Source organism: Harpegnathos saltator, unplaced genomic scaffold, assembly GCF_003227715.2.
Source record: "Harpegnathos saltator strain DR-91 unplaced genomic scaffold, Hsal_v8.6 scaffold604, whole genome shotgun sequence".
NCBI classification, from domain to species: Eukaryota; Metazoa; Arthropoda; class Insecta; order Hymenoptera; family Formicidae; genus Harpegnathos; species Harpegnathos saltator.
Genome location: NW_020230432.1, coordinates 907,786 through 922,514, shown reverse-complemented (window position 1 = coordinate 922,514; position 14,729 = coordinate 907,786). Strand labels below are relative to the sequence as shown.

Here is a 14,729-nt window from a genome sequence, read left to right as displayed (position 1 = left end):
CGACCGGTTGTCTACGACGGCGCGCCGGCTGCAATTTTTCGCTCGTGCCGAGCGAGCGTGTAAACGTGACTACTCGCGCTATCGAGACGCGGAGGAATTCCTCCCGTCGTTGTGTGACGTAATGGACAAGCTTTGTCATGTTTAATCCTCTCGGAGCGGCGGCGGGCTTAATCCTCCGCGAGAGATGAGAGCGAGGCGACATCGGGTCCTACGTACCCCGTAATTTCCAAATAAAGCCCGCCTGATTAAGCGGCCGACCGCCGGCGCGCCATTACTTGCGCCGAATGCGCCGCCACGGGCAATTTGCCGTTTATCATCGCGCTGGAAAATCGTCGGGCCGAGCGAGCGAGCTTTTCGTCGCGCTTCGGACAACGATTATCGCGCGCGCGCGCGCGCTTGCGGGAGGAGACAGAGAGCGAAGGGAAGGGGAAGAATTCACTCGCACACCCTTCGTTGACATTCTCTCTTTGTTGAAACAAATAATATTGTTTGATCCCGTTCTCCCGCTCGCCGTAAAATCGCCGACAAATTCATTATATTTTCCACCTGTTTTTTCAACCGACAGAAAACAAAAGAGAAGAAAGAGCGCGCGAGAGAAAGAGAGAGAGAGAGAGAGAGGGGGGGGGGGAGGGGAGAGAGAGAAAGAGGAGAGGGAGAGGGAAAGCGCGCTTGAGTTAATTTTAAACGCTTCTGCTGCGAATTCTACCGCTCGTTTTCATTAAATTCCGCCGAAGGGCTTTTTTATTGCGTCCGTCGTAACGCGCGGACGTCGTAAATAAAAGGACGGAGTTGATTACCGCGCCTCGGATAATTCACGAGTTTGTCATCGCGGACCGCGTTCCGCCGGGTTATCCCTCGTATATTCGCGGCATTTGCTTCGCGAAGTAATGCCGCTCTTGATATTCCGCCGTCGCGGGGCGAGCCGCTTCATAAGTTGTCACCGCGCGGACGTAAACATGCTAATGTCCGGAACTCGCGTAAAGCACACACAAGGAAGTCCCGTCGCGAAGGCGGCGATCCTTCTTTTACGGCTTTGTAAGTTGCGTCGTTACAGAGCCGAAAGTCCGCGTATCTCGTTGTCGTATTCTTTCGCGCGCACAGCGCGGCACAGCGGCATACGACGAGGCATACCATTGCGGCGGAATTGAGAAATTGAGACCGCTGGAGAACCGTCGTCGATTCCATCAACAGCTGGAATCGCCGGGAATATACCCCGTCCGCGAATTCCACGGACATGCGAACCGCGAGCGCGCTTTTTCCTCGACTGACGTCTCGATCGAAGGTGGCGTTTTCTCTTGCGCGACGTTACACCTCCCGACAATTTTGCAGCGAGACCTCCGCGTGTCTCGGAAAATACGTTTAACCCGCAGACGCATACGTATCGCGATGGGAACACATTTCATCTCCCTTTAGCGGGAGAATTTTATTTCGCGCTTTACTTCGCGTCGCTTAATTAATTCGATCTCGTCAAACGAAAGCACCGAAGAGCGAAAAGCCGAGGCGAAGCGAGTCGTGCCAAGAGGGCGCGATGAGGTCGAGATATATATAAATGGAAGAGAAAGAGGGACGCGCACTAATAGAAAGCTGAATAATCGTCGAGTCCTCAAAGATACTCAGCGAAAGATGTCGCGAGAAAGTAGTCGCGATGGAGACCCCGCGAATATATTCTGCCGCATAAAGAAACTCTCACCGCGAGAGAGAAGCGTTCTCCTTAAACGGAGTAATTGTACTCGTACGTATAACGCGATTATCGACAATTTGTCTGTCGTACAATAATCTCGTAATATAATTCAGCGACAGGATGTTGCTTCATAATGTAATTAGCGCGAGTGCTTTGTGAGCATTAAATAATTATTCAGGTAACCGATTTAATTAACAATTCTACTAATAACGGGGCATACGCATTATTCAGTTATTTTATATCTACTATCGGCTACATTTATTATTGCCGAAACGTCGTGATTAATATTTAATGTATGTACATACATAACAGCTATAAAATTTCGTCAATTCTGTTAATGTAATTTCCATGTATGATGTACGTGATTATACATTCTATTACGCACTGATTGATACGATTGATCAAAGAATTCGCCTCGAATTCCTTCACCGCGGATATATTTTTGCGGACTGCTTGAGAATTTGAGCGATTTTCGGAGCGGTGGTAACGGCGATGTTTAATATTTATCAACAAAAACTCACCCTCCGTAATTGTCAGACGACGTTCCTTGCATGAGCATTGTTCACCGCAGCCGTGTCTGATATTTAAAAAGTAACGACCGCGCGAAAAAGCGGCTCCCGTAACATCTGTTGTGTTCGTTAGCACCGAAGCTGCTCGCTCAACGCGAGCCTGGCCGACTGCCAATTTGTAAAACACCCTATACATCTGTATTAACCCGCCACGCGACGGAGAATTCGGCCAGCGCGAGGTACGACAAATGAACTCCGCTCGAAACAGAGACGCTTCGACACGCTTTTTAGGGCGGAACGATTATTCTCGTTAAGAGGCGCGAGAAACAAATTATCCCGCATTCGTTCCGCCTAATCACCCGTCGTGCGCGAGCGTCGTGTACCGTAATACACATTTTTACGGTACTCGCGCGCAGCGCAGATGCGAGCAGATCCTGCACGCGCGCCGAAAGCGGCTCGTTTCGTCGAAATGACGGATCTCGCGGAGGATCTCCGCGATTATCATTAGTGCTTCGTGCAACAAGCAGACGTGCGCAGACGACGGACGTCCTCTGTTCCTCCGCCGCGGACCGGACCTCGTTTCGTGCAAATCGAGGGACAATAATTATCTAGCTAGTTTTACGGGCGTGTAAATTCGCGCCCGGCCTCGAACGAAAGCGGCGATGATATCGAGGGACGCAATTTGCCCCGGCAGTCAATTATGCCGATGGAGAGCGTCTTTCTTCATTTTCGTTCGGGCCCGACTCCGCTTTTTGGTTGACTCGGGCGCGATACATTCGCGGCGTCGTTCGGGCGACAATAGTACGTTATCTCTGGTCTCGTTAAGATAATATGATTTACGTTGTTCGAGGAGCTGACTGGGGCTGGTTGGCTGGCTGGCTGGCTGGCTGGCTGGCTGGCTCACAGCCAAGTTGTAAAACGCACCGTAGACTAGCACCATCTTGCCCTCCATAGTCCTCCGAATTACTCGGTAATTGCATTTCGCCGAGTCGCAGGAATTTAACGGATTCAAGCGGAGTAGCGGGAGCTTCTCGGACGGAGCTTCTCGTAGGACAAGCTGAACGATCGAGTTTCTTTCCCGTGGGAATACAACGCGCAGGCATACGCGGCCTCCTCTTTCCCGCTTCATATTTCACATTTCCGTCTCTCAAACGTCGCGATGTTACCTCCGATACAATAACATTCGCATTTAAATCTCTCATTCCGAGTGTCTCAATATCTATTTCTGCGATATCTAACGGCCAATTTTTTCGCACATCACATCGAGAACTTTTTTCATACGGACAATTCGCAGTTCGATGCGTGGATTTTCCAGCCCCTCGAAACTTCGATGAGAGTTTAATATTTAAACACGGCAAAAGGAGAGAGAGCGAGAACGCGTACCGCAAACGATGAATGCGAGAGATGCCCCGGCTTCGCCATGAGGATATAGCTCTCGCAGTAGTAAGAGCGCCTTTATGATCAGCCATGTGCTCCACGTGCCCCGTGTGTACTTTCGGTCGAGAGTACGAAAGGGAGATATAAATTCCCGTTATCAATCAGACGCGAAAGTGAGACAACGGGAGTCTGAATCACTCGGTGAAGTATCAGTACGGACGGATCAGTGCGGAGAATCCGGCGCTTGCGGGCCGTGAGATGGCCAGGGGAAGGAATCCCGGCGAATCTCCCGGATCTCCTTCGCGGCGCGACGTGACCGTACACACTCGGATGGGTGAATAATATATATCATAAATTTTTAGCCCGTGAAATCTCTCTCTCTCTCTCTCTCTCTCTCTCTCTCTCTCTCTCTCGCGATCTTTACGTCACGGCGATGAAGTGACTCGCCGAGTCGGCCGAGCGGCGAGCAAGTGCAATCCAGCGTCCTGGAGCTTGTCTCGCGCGTGCTCCCCTTTTCACGTCACGTTTTTATAAAATCGTTTTTATAAAATTTCCCAAAGTCGCGCGACTTACCCGTCCGCGTCGCTCTCGGCCGCCCTGGGCGAGCTTCGTCGGAAGGCCTGAGCTCTCTCTCTCGCGCGCGTCACGTCACACAATATTCGGTATTTCAGACGGGCGAATCGCCGCGAGGGCTTGCACGTCGTTCGGCATTTGTACGCTGTCGCGGAGTTTCCGGCGGTCGAACGGACACCTTGAAATTCAGCTCGGCCGCCCCCTACGTGCGGTGTAGCCCTGTGCTCCGATCGAGATGTATCCGGATAAGTGGCCGAAGGAGATGAGGGCTCCGATGCGGGCCGGATGCCAAAATGCAACAAGCGTATTGTCGTCCGAGGGGGAGGGCGAGGGGCGGCTCGCAGTTTTCGTCGCTTTCTTGCCCTCGCGTCGGCACGTGCCACCGCTAGCACAAATCGTCGTCGAACGTTCGTTGGCGAACGTGATCGTCGGCGGCCAACGAGCCTTCGTTATCTATCCCCCGAATCCGCGCCGCCACCGGATAATTTATATCGCGATCGAGCGAGGGAGGTTTCTTTTCTATCCTGGATTTTAACCGTCGTGTGAGTCGGCAGAAGAAATCAGATATCTCTTTGGGATTGTCACGCGGCTAATAATGTTATGAAAACGCGCGATGTATATAAGATTTTGAGGACATGATAATTGCACTGTCATATCATTCAGCAGTGAGAAAGGAAGATACACACCCGGTGGAAAGTTCACACAGAGCGAGGGACGCTCCAACTTCTGACAATTGATTAATTCCCGCGTGAGAGAACGGAGTTTACGGTTTACGGTATCCTGACGGTCGATAAAATATCACCGCGGCATGTATAATGCGACACAAGGCTCGTCTCATTCCGACCGTAAAACAGCGGCGATGAATTTTCGCGGATGCGCAATAATCCGAGGAAAACAGAGAACCTTCGCCCCGCCGCGATGAACGTTATTTCCCGAGGCCCTCGTTCTAACAGTCGTAAGCCTTGGTAACCTCCTGGTAAAGGAGAACGATCGTTAAGAATGCCCTCCGTAAGAGGGTCGAGCGACCTCCAGGCTTCCCGGGATCCTTATCCCGGAGCTGGAGCCGCGTCGGTCTCAGGAGATACTTAAGCGCTGCCGCAAGCATGTCGTCGTCTCAGTCGTTACTACTTCTGAAATTGCCCGGCTTTTGCGCAAATCATAGTCGTCAGAGCCCTGTATCCTTTTTTGTTTTCCGCTGCAATTGCACGCAAACTCGCGAGGATCGCTAACGAGGGGTCAGTTTGCGGCCTGGACGGTACATCTTGAGAACGTAGTGAACACGAGGATGATAATTTGAGAATTACAGTGAAAAAAGAGAAAGATAGAACGAGAGAGAGAGAGAGAGAGAGAGAGAGAGAGAGAGAGAGAGAGACCCACGTATTAGGAAAATTTTCGACATTCAAAACTAACATTAAAGAAACTCACGCAATCTCGCAGATAACCGGAAATATAAAAAATAGAGGGTTACACGTAAAATGTTTCGATATTAATTGGATTCCTCCTGTTTGTGTGAATTTTTCGAAACAAACTTGGATCTCTCGGCAAAGCATGAGCAGTCAATATCGACGTCGACTTGAAACGATTCCGAAATTACGCTCGCAATTGGCTCGTGCAATCGACAAGTTCGCGTCGAGAGGCTGCTTCGGGGTCGAAATCGAGTAAGAGTACGAAACGAGTACAAGTCCGAGCATTGAGGTGTCTTTCTCTTTCCCTCTCTCTCTCTCTCTCTCGATTCCAGTGAAACAAATGGAATTCTGTCCGCTCAAGATGCGCTACCGAAGGTGGTAATAATGACAATGAGACGAATGCAGAAGGGTTGGGGCTCGCATTGACATTCGACGGATTCTTCGAAAGTCGAGCACGATTGAGCGAATGCCGCTCGACTACGCCGAGCGCATCAGGTACAAAGTGTATTTCAGAAGTACCGTATACATCTTCATCCAGCTAGTAGCGAGAAAGAGAGAGAGAGAGAGAGAGAGAATTCAAGGGGGAAGGAGGCAGGGGAGGGAAAGTGACACTGGAAAAATTACGTTCCGATCGCTCAAGAAGCATTTTATCCGAGTCGTCAATAATTGGAAGGACCTCGTTACGTCCTAAATTATATATAACGCGGACTTTAATTAACAATTTCATCCAATTTGCATTGATGGAATTCAATTTCGAACTAGAAAGATCTCAATCGGAGGAGATTCAGCTGCAAAATTTCCACGAGTTTCATGTCATACGATGTAATAAAGCAGAACGATTTTTTTCAAAGCCAGAGCTCCGCGGCAAACGACGACTTCTTCTCGCGTCGAGTTTCTGCCGAGAAATACGGATTTTAAATTCGCCGGAAAATTCGTCCTTCGTGCGCGAATAGCGATAGAGAGAAAGAGAGAGAGAGAGAGAGAGAGAGAGAGAGAGGGAGAGAGAAAGAGAGCATCACGTGTACTCGGTACTGCGGTTTCGTGAGGCATTGGTTACCACGACGATATCTTTTCGGGGCGACATATCAGAGGGACCGTAAACGTTAACGCCACTTTGTGTGCACGTTAAACGGAGCACCGTTCGCGTAAGTTCGCGTGGCAGCCGGATTTTTACAAGCAGGCTCTCTCTCTCTCTCTCTCTCTCTCTCTCTCTCTCTCTTCTTCTGTGCAGCCTGTGATCCGGCATCTGGTATAAAGTTAACGCGCCTCTTACGAGACACGTTGCCCCACGAAGGATCACGTTGTCGCGAAGGGAGCCTCTTATATGTATACAGGGATTCCCTCCTCCTTTCTCACTTTTCGCAGTATCCTTCGCGAAATCGATTCCGCCTTCCTCCACGGATTCGCTCCCTCAACGGGAGCGCCGCCGTGAAAACAAAAGTCCTCTGCTCGTTCTCTGCCCCCATCTGAGCGTGCCCTCCCGTTGCCGAGGTCGAAATAAACGTGAAAAATTATAACGCGTTCGTAAAACTCTCCGAACTAATTGCAGCGTATACCTTTGCCGTCCACTTAAAAACCATCACGAAGCGCAAAGTTCGCGAGAAGTACCTCCTCGGCTGGGATCGCCAATTACTCGATAGCCAATCCATGCCCTGATAATTCCGTTTCCAAAAGACGGACTATCGAAATTGAACCTCCCCCTCCGTTGAAGGTTCACGAGATTAAACAGGATATCCGACGGATGCGAATCTCTCTCGGACGGGCTCTCTCGGTATCAACAGGAGCATATCCGCTAACGACTCCGGTTCCCGTCGTTCCGAGATCCTTCTCAATGAGCGCACATGCGTTTTCATAATCAGCAGGCATGCTATTGAGAATCGGCAAACCGGATTTTTCGCCGATGAAACCGACGCCGCTGTTCGAACGATACCGGGATACGTTTGAATGCTCTGCACAGGGCGGATCTCGCCACACAGATCAAACGTACTGACCACATCTCTGTGGCTTGCTCGCGATGCACACTTGCTTTTTACGCGCGCGCGCATGTGTGTGTGTGTGTGTGTGTATATACATGCGATGTGTGGATCATACGATGTTTTACTCGCCGGCCGGCATGGGCGATGCGAACGCACCGCCGCTAATAGAAATACCTTGCGTAATTGGACGGCCTTTACGTCACCGTGCGCGCGTGCGCGCGCGCGCGCGAAACAAAGGATCTATTCTAGTTTATTGTCCGAGTCGAATCGGGGCAAGTGCGCTATGGAGGGCGATAATAAACAGCGAGATATGAGACAACGAGATAACAAGACGATGAAATTATTACGAAGAGTATCTTTTTCGCTCGGTCTCGCCGAGAGGCTGAGAAGCGGATCTCCCCCCTGCCGCGCTTTCATTATCGATGAAACCAGCGATCCACTTTCTCCCGTAAAACTTGCAGGGAGTTACAGCCCGCAAAATACTCGGCGCGCGTGCTAACGCGAGTTACCGTTACGTCGGGAGCCGCCGCCCGTCGAGGGCGGGCAAAAGGTAGCGTGGCACGCTGAAAAGCGCGATCCGGTCGATGGAAACCTTTCAGCGTTTTCACGTGTAGGAAAGTTTCTATTCGGAAAAGGCGTGCTGACGCGATCCGGCAACCCCACTATTTCTCGTTACGTTGCCGGAGAACCGTATACACACACGTCGAACGCCGCCGCCGCCGCCGCCGCCGCCGCCGCCGTCGTCGTCGCCGCCAAGAATAACGTCGAATCCGTGTTGCGCTGACGTAAATTTTCATTTACGCTAAAAGCTTGGTCGGAAAATTCAATTGCACCCTGGCGCCGGCACTAATTAAAAGTAACATCAGGCGCGACGATGATCGCGAACGCACGCGCGCTCGTATTTTCCGTTACGGTAGCGCGCGATGATCATGAAATCCGGCGGAGCGCGATTCGCGGAAATTATGTGATCTGTACGTTCCTCAAATTCTGCAGACGAGAATCGATTTTCGCGACTTCGCGCACGCGGCGAGATATTATATATTGATATTATATATCCGATGATGGACGAAGCCGGCCGTTCGCACTTGGAAGTGCGTCGGAAGAAAAGTTCAAATCTCGATTTTGCGTATTGCGTATTGCGCTCTCGTATTGCATCAATATCGACACGGATACAAACGTGTTTGTATAGATTTTAACAAAACGTCCACACGAAATATTTCAACGTGTGTAACAAATAAGCCGGAAAATAGCTTGGAGCTTTTCAAAGGTGTCCTTCTCTGAGCGAGTCGTTTACGCTCCATCTTTCGACAATTTTCGCACACGTGTCTTTTCACAGCGTCGGTATCCCGTAGAAGAAATTCTCCCTGAACGGGGAAAGCGTTCCCGATCACGTCGAAAAATCCACGCGGCGAAGTAATAGCTCCGAGAGTTTCTCGCTCGAGACAGACTCGCGCGAAGCGTTTCCCAACTCATTATAACTCGTCGCCGCGACTCGACCTCGACGACAGGGCTCGCGCTTCTCGCGACTGCGAAGACTTTCCCGCCTACGAGAGAGAGAGGAGGAGACCGAGGAGGACGATTTGCAGAAGCGGACCAAGACCAGGACTCGCCTTATTTAGCGGAATACTATTGAGGCTTCTTCGGTCGCGCGTTCGATCGACGCGCTCGGCTCGGTCCGTCGAACGAAATTGCGATGCAAAGCGATCGCTCGAGGCTGAAGAAGGAGTACTAGAGGACGAGGAGGATGAGGAGGGGTGGGTCCGATACAGCTCCCGCGGCCGGTCGTTAAGAAAGTTCCGTGAGAGTCACGGATTTATCGGACAGATTCCGAGTGGCTACGTGTCGGAGCGGAGCTCTGCGAGGGAAGTAGATAAACGAGAAACGTCTGATACATCGCCTCGCCCAATACATCTCACCCCGCAGAGTCGCAGTCGCGTCTTGATGACTTCGAGGTGCCCGGGGCGTGGAAATTACTCGGCAACCCCGAGATGCACGGTGTCCCACAATAGCGCGGACTAATGCTCCGGGCGACGAGACCGCGTAACTTCGGTGCGCTCGAATTTCGAAGTTGCGAGTGCCGGGAGCGCGCTCTTCGTATTGTTTCGCGACGATGCGCACCCGGCAATTGGCGCAACAGATACGATGGGAATATTGGGGTTAATGAGATTACACTGGGTGCCATCTTTGAGTGTGGCTTTCGATCTTCACAGCTATCACGTAGCTAACGTGGACACGTTTCTCCGTCTTTTTTCGGAAATCGGAAATCTGACGAAATTTCTTTCGTTGCGTTTCCCTGTAATAATAATTCGAGAAAGATTTTTCCCCCTAGATATATCTGAGGAGAGAGACGATTTGTGAGAGACGACGACAGACGGATGAAGTTCGATGACGCAAGGATGATACACAGGGGGGATGATAAGGTATGCGTTAAAAAAATTTCAGTGCGTGAGCGAGAGCGCAATTAGCGGAACGCACAATTTCGTCAGTCCTGAGAAATGTAATCGCGCAAGAAAGAAGTATATACAAAACGCGGAGGGGTGACGAATCGTCCTGTGAGGGCCCGTTCGCGCACGTTGCAAGACGGCACTGCGTCCTTCCACGTCGAGGTGGATACCGAAGATCGTTTCCTATCGAATAATTCCAAGCCGACGTGCACCGCCCACGCTCGACGAAATACCCGGCACTGATTCCTCTTTCTTCGGATGGTATCACGACGGAAAAGCAGATTATCCGGACACGCCCCGGTTTTCCTTGCGTACTACCAGCCACGCCACGGTCACTAGCAAGCGGTTACAGACATTGACGGACGGAATTGTCCCTTTTGTCCAGGTGCGATAATACGGGTCCAATTCCCTTAGTGGAGAGAAAAACTCGTTGTTCCAACGAGGAAAGCGTAGGGGAAACAATTCACGAGGATCGTCCGGCGACGCCGCTTGCGTTTCGCCTTTCGAGCAAGTCTCTCAGGGGAGAGCAGCGGAAAAATAAGAATATTTGCGAGCGACGACGAGTGTTAAATTCGCGAACGACGGGTTATCGGTGCCCGACGTTACAGCTCGACGGAACTGATTCTTTCCGCGAGCAGCATCGACGGGATTACTTTTATCGAGAGGCGCGATGGTGTGAGTACTACCGCGCGCTGTCGGCATCTTTCACCGAAGCAAATTTCTACTCCGCCCGCTGCGCGAAAGTTTCTCGTGAATTTATAATTTCTCCTCGCTCCGTGGATCCCGCTTTCAATTCCGCTAACACGGCGCTGCGAATTTGCTGCTGGAATTTTTTCCACGACGATGTCGGGAAAGCGGGACGTGTCGAATTTATTCGTTCCGATCGATCCCGGACGTTTCTCGCGCGACAACTCGCGCCAGCGAGTTTTCCGTTTCGTTAAGTCGCCAAATTGATTGCTCCGCGCCATTGAATTATCATCGGGGGGAGAAAGAAGAAAAAAGAGAAACGCGGCAAATTATCTCACGGCCTGCGAGAAGAAAGCAAGCGAGCCGCGAGATCGGATATTTAATCCGATTAAAAATAAACGAGCGCGCCAATACGAGACGCGCCGCGGGGATCGAATATCGCGCGGAAACGAGCGTGCGCATCGCGAGCGCACGCGCGCGATCGCCGAGATCGAACATGCGAGCACAAAGAGCGAAGAGCCACCTTTGGGGCCGAATCCACCCTGCCGCGAGCGTGATCGCGGTTGCAGGTATCCGAGGGAATATGCGCGGCATCCCCTATCTCAAACCATTAAATCGCCGACCGCGCATAAAGCAATCGAATTTATCGTCGAGAGAGGCGCAACGCTAAGTGAGGCGCCGATCGCACTCACGCACGATGAACTGCGCCGGGAATTCACGCAACGCGACTATCGCGCGCGAATGGCTATCGATACTCTAACAGCGTCCGCGAATCATCGTACTCGACGTCTTCCTCGGTCGGGACTCTGAAGCGAGTCGTTTGTCTCTTGACACGAGTACCCGCGCGAGCGCGGATGGATTATCCTGGCTGCCATTATTCCTCTTGCCTAGGGAGAATCAACTAACTCCCCCCTCCTCTCTCTCTCTCTCTCTCTCTCTTGCTCGCTCGCGCGACAATGTGGTTGTCATTACGACAGGAATTGTATATTGCGACGTTCAGCGTGCTCGTCACACCGTCGCCGTGAAGGAATTTAGATCAAAAGGGCGCGTATCTCGCGGAGATGCGACGCGGCTCCTTTGCAGTTGCGAAAAACGCAGCTTGTAATCAGCTGCAGAGTGCTCCGCCGATTGGCGGAAAGCAGAGAGACGCGCGGCGTGTCTGTTCCTCGTCTGAGAAGACGAGAGTTCCTTTTCTTCTCGCTTGCGAAAGGGTACTCCGCTTGTGCGTCCGTCCGCTGGCTTCGTCGTTTTTCGCGAGATTTCCTTTCCAATTTTCGATACACTTGATCTTTTAACGATCGGCCGAGCGTCGAACTAAAGAGAAACTTCCGCTCAGAGCCCGCTCCGCTCAGATTTGATGAGCGCGAAGGATCATATTTCGCAGCGGCCTTTCGTCTTCGCAGTTTAAACTAAAAAGACGGCGGGGGCTCTCGATTGACTCTTGACTTGGGACTTTACGAGGAACGACAGAGAGCGCGCCGTGCTCGCCGGGGGGGAAGGGGGGGTACATTGTGTTTTGCTGGCGGTCACATGAGATAATGGCGAGCGCGCGATTCGCGAGTACCGCGCTTCCAGATGACCGCATCGATGACTGACGGACACGCGCGCGACGGACTTGCGCGAATCACGGGCGTTGTGAGATTATTCTGAATTGTAAAAATGACCCGCGACATTGCGCAGTCACGCGCGAACAATGAAAATATTCCTGCCGCGCGTGCCCCACCCATGCCGCTATATAAGGCATATTACGTGCGCGCGCGCGTGCGAATCGCGAGGACCGCGCCTTGCCGATTATTAATAGTGATTACCCCGGCGGTCTTGAGATTTTCTGCGGAGTAACCTTATCGCCCTGCGCTTATATCACTGTTGAGTCACCCTGTTTTCAATCGCGCGAACGTGTCCCCGTTCGCGTCGCTGGTGAATCTACGTGCACATTACGAAAATGTCTATCGCATGTGTCACGTGAATGTACGTCATTTAGCGAGAACGAGATATTCCAACGGGGTCGCGTCGTTTTTTATCCGCTTTTTCCCTCGTCCAAAAGGTCAAACACTCGCTGCGCTCGCCCCTCACCCCGCGGCCTTCTCCAAAATACCGAAATTAATTCGGCGTCGCCTATCGCGTCATCGTGTGCGCGTTTTATCTCTCTCTCTCTCTCTCTCTCTCTCTCTCTCCCCCTCTCGCTTCTTTTGTTGCTGTTTTTCCCCTCTCCGCGAAAAAGCTTCGCGATAACGGCGAAATTCCAGCCGAGCTTGCCCCAACAGCGAGGATCCCAGCCACCGTTTAAACAGTCGCAGTCGTTATATGACAACGTCGTCCAACGTTTGCCGATTACCGCTTCACCGCGCTGCGTCGCACATCAACTCGGCGATAATGAAGCACGAAAACGATCCTGACTCCCCGCGGTCTCACGGGGGCGGCGTATATCAAGTATCCCTCTAATGGCGATCCCGGCCACGGCGGCGAGAGGGTGTAACGGCAGAATCGACACTGGCCCGATATATCTGTGATTTACGGCTCCCGCGAGCTCGTCGCGTGCGAACTCGCGGCGAGTTGCGAAGCGCGTCGCGCTTCGGAAAAAGAAGGAGGAGGAAAGCACACACACACACACACACACACACACAGGGTGAAAAAGAGCGAGCCGGTGCGGCAGTGGAAGGGCGCAGCAAGGGCGGCCAGATAAAAAGACGAGGACCGGTGGTCTCCCGAGATAACGGGTCGCTCAAACATTTGCATCGCCACCAACGATGAATCACTGCGCGCGTCGCGAATTATAGCTCGTCCCGGGCGTTATATCTCGACAAGCGGGAAATAATTCCCTAGGAGCTTTCGGGGGGAGGGGCGGAGCGCGAGGGAGGTGAGGAAAAGGAGGAGAAGGTTGTTAGCGAAACGAGAGAGAGAGAGAGAGAGAGAGAGAGAGAGAGAGAGAGAGAGAGAGAGAGAGAGAGAGAGAGAGAGAGAGAGAGACGCTTCAGGTCCTATTAGGCCGTGTCTTTTTGCGTTCTGTCCATTAGGGTCGCGAAAGAGGCGTCCTCTTTTTTTTGCGCCGCGCGAGCCACGACGACCCGTCGTTGCAATTAAAGTCGGCTTAATCGTAATTAGAATTGCAGCGGACGTCGGATTTCCGCGTGGCCTGTCCTGTCGCGTGCGCGAGTCCTTTGCATGCGAGCAGTTTCTCTCTTTCTCTCTTTCTTTCTGTCTCAAGCGCAAGAACAGGAAAAGAAGCAGAGAAAAGAACTGGACGCCGAAGGTCTCGCCGCTCTTGACTATGCGAGCTTGATTCACGGAGCGAGATTCCGCGATTTTTCACAGCGGGTTCCGATTACCGCGATTACGCAGTCTCAAGGTGAGAAGCCTGTTTCGATCGTGATTAAAAAGACAATAGATAACGAGTGATAGAGCGTATCGCCGTGAGGAGCCAATTTCAAAAGGCTATCGTCGTGCACATCAGAATGCAAGTCAGAATGCAACGCGGAATACGATCGGGTAACACACGACTGCAATTTGCGATCCTCTCTTGTTTAGTAAAATGAGAGTAACTCTGGAGAAACTCTGAAACCGAACAAGAACCGAACAGAAATCATTCTCTCGTTCGGTGCGTTCTTCCGCCGCGTTAAATCGTTAATCTGCAGAGGACCGGGCTGGCTCCTATAGGAGCCACATATAAATCGGCATTCAGTGTTTTCTTAAAAGTCACATTATGGTTATTTATGCATTTATGTCGATGTTTATGTGCTCTAAAAATATATATTTGCATATGTGTTCATGTGATTTTTATCTTAATTGTAAATAAACTTTTATTAACAAGTATTTTAACTGCATTTTAACTGCGTAGTAATTTGCATCTCCGTACGTTTTTATCTGTAATAGACCCACTTTCTCTCACAATTATATAAAATCAGCACACAACACTATTAGAGTTTCGATTGCGCACAGTGCGTGACAACAATCACTCTAAAAGTAACAAATAAGTATAAAAAATACAGAAAAATAGTTTTTGAAATAAAATAATTTTCATCATTTTTTAAAACCAAAATTTAAAAAATTATAAAGAAATAAAAAATTAAAAAGTTTTG

At 51.0% G+C, this 14,729-nt stretch overlaps 1 protein-coding gene across 1 annotated transcript in view; it reads right to left on the bottom strand.

Moving 5' to 3' along the window:
* The window catches only part of LOC105183296 (uncharacterized), a 104,466-nt gene that overhangs the window by 23,692 nt on the left and 66,045 nt on the right, over positions 1 to 14,729 (bottom strand). The gene's annotated exons all lie outside the window — the stretch shown is intronic.